General features: G+C 34.7%; 1 long non-coding RNA gene and 1 other non-coding gene across 2 annotated transcripts; both read left to right on the forward strand.

Moving 5' to 3' along the window:
• Positions 1–622: 622 nt before the first annotated feature.
• Positions 623–2,146, forward strand: LOC107579513 (uncharacterized). Its single transcript, XR_001608483.1, has 3 exons — positions 623–795; positions 1,370–1,420; positions 1,814–2,146. It is a non-coding gene; the product is annotated as an uncharacterized lncRNA (long non-coding RNA).
• trnar-ucu (transfer RNA arginine (anticodon UCU)) lies at positions 1,140–1,231 on the forward strand. The gene is given in 2 exon segments: positions 1,140–1,176; positions 1,196–1,231. It is a non-coding gene; the product is annotated as a tRNA-Arg (tRNA).
• Positions 2,147–2,199: the final 53 nt, after the last annotated feature.

Here is a 2,199-nt window from a genome sequence, read left to right on the forward strand (position 1 = left end):
TAGCAGTTACCTCTTATCTTGCCACCTGAGGTTTAGGGAGTTAATAACCTGCATAGCTTAAGATCTAAAATTATTTTGCAGGAGATTTTCTTTAGTCATTAGTTTAGATAAGTACTTTGAAAGTTTTTTAGTCGGGTGACCTCCTGCATGTGTAGTTGCATACACAAAAAGGGGTTTAGCAGTTAACGTCCAGCATGTTTACACTACATAACATGCCCCAGTGGTATCACAGCAACTTAGTTTAGTAAACTGCACAATGTCAAATATGTAGTGACTCACTTTTAGTATTATGAATCTCTCTTTCTGACCTATAGTACAATTAAATCATTTCATTTAGTGACTAGATGATTTAGAATGAGGCAAAAACCTAACTAGGTCTGTATGCATGCTGTAAACTGTACTTGCTGCTATATCTGCTCAATTAAAAACAGATCTAGTTGAAGAACAATATGTACAGTAACATTTGCCAAGTTTTCTGTGGATAATAGGAAGCTCCTGTAGCACCGCCTAGTGGCAAAAACTATTACTATTTGCTTGCCTTCCTGTTATTCCCATGTAACTGTAGTTTTTTTTTATTTATTTATTTTTTATATCAAGCTGTAATTAGTAACTGATGAAGCCTTTTAAAAACTAGCCATTGTCCTTCTTTTTTCTTCTGTGTTCTGTCCCTTTAAATGTATCCCACAGGCGGAGCCCTGGCTGCCATCATTAGTTCCGTGGGTGTTGCTGTCCTCGGTGCCGCCTCAAGTTACTTTGCATACCAGAAAAAGAAACTCTGTTTCAAAGTACAAGGAGGTAAGTTTGATACTTTTTTCCAATGAAAGAATCAGAATTCTTTTATAAGCACTACCTTGGTTTTGATTTATGAAAGTTGCTTACTTTGAGCAGTTCAGATTGGAGGAAAAACAAAACCTCTAGACTTCTCAAACTTTTATTTTTATTCTTCAGTCTTACAACCTTTTAATAATTTGCTCCACAACTCTATATAAAAACCTGTGGGAGCCACAGTAGTTGGTTTATTGTAAAGTAGCTCTACTAATGCAGCAGCTCTTGTAGAGGAAATGGGGGTTGGGTGCATGACGTGGCAGGCCGTTAAACTGCTTTGCTTGTATTACAAAGCCCTTGGGTTTTCAACCGGTGGCTCTGTGGCGCAATGGATAGCGCATTGGACTTCTAAGCTACACTTAGAGAAGTGATTCAAAGGTTGTGGGTTCGAGTCCCACCAGAGTCGAGTCCCCATTTTGTTTTCAGAGTGTGTTAAAAAGTGGCTAACAATGCAATTAGTACGGTGTTGTCCAAGTGTAAGTTATGTTATAGAACTTTAGTAAGAGAATTTATGAAAATGGCTAAAAAATACTTTTTCCTACAGGGGAGGATCCAGAGAGTGGCAAAAACCGTGGTACTCAGTCTGATCCTCAAGGTAAGCTTTTCAATTTCAAGGCTGCATTTGTTTTTTTATCAAAAATATGGTAAAAGTTTTCTATTTGAATATATTGTAAAATGTAATTTATTCCTGTGATGGCATAGCTGAATGTTCATTAAAATCATTCTAATATGCAGATTTGCTTCTCAAAAAACATTTCTTATCAACGTTGAAAATGTTTGTGATTATTATTTTTCAGGATTTTTGATGAAAAGACAGTTAAAAAGAACAGCATTTAATTGAAATAAAAACAATTATAATGGTCACAAAAGATTTGTCACCTTTGGTCAATTTAATGTGTTGTTGCCAATTTTCTTTTATATGGATTATATGCTTTCTGTTACAATTCCTCACCTAGTAGATAACAATTTACTATTTTCTCTCCCAAAGTTCTCAGCAACCTGCTCCGTTCATCGTAACTGCATTGGATCTGCACATTGAAATAATATATGCACACTGAGCATGTACATCTATGGAGAGCCTAATCATATGGGAAACATCTGTTACACAAAAGGCTGGTTTAAGACTGTTTTAAAAATCTTAGTGTAAGTGTGTTTTTGTTTTATTTTTATTTTTTATTTGGATTATCGAAGTTGTATTGACTGATCTTTATTTTAAGAATGTATTTTTTTTTTTCTGTATTCAACCTTTTTTTGTAACAAATATTTAATCTTTGGAGGAAGTAGAGTAATATGTCACTAAATGGCTCGGTGTTCTTTTTGTTTTACAAGTAGTGCCAATGTAAGATACTGCACTTTAAAATGGCATTGTTACTA

The sequence above is a fragment of the Sinocyclocheilus grahami genome, unplaced genomic scaffold, assembly GCF_001515645.1.
Source record: "Sinocyclocheilus grahami isolate Dianchi unplaced genomic scaffold, SAMN03320097.WGS_v1.1 scaffold17861.1, whole genome shotgun sequence".
Classification (NCBI taxonomy): domain Eukaryota; kingdom Metazoa; phylum Chordata; class Actinopteri; order Cypriniformes; family Cyprinidae; genus Sinocyclocheilus; species Sinocyclocheilus grahami.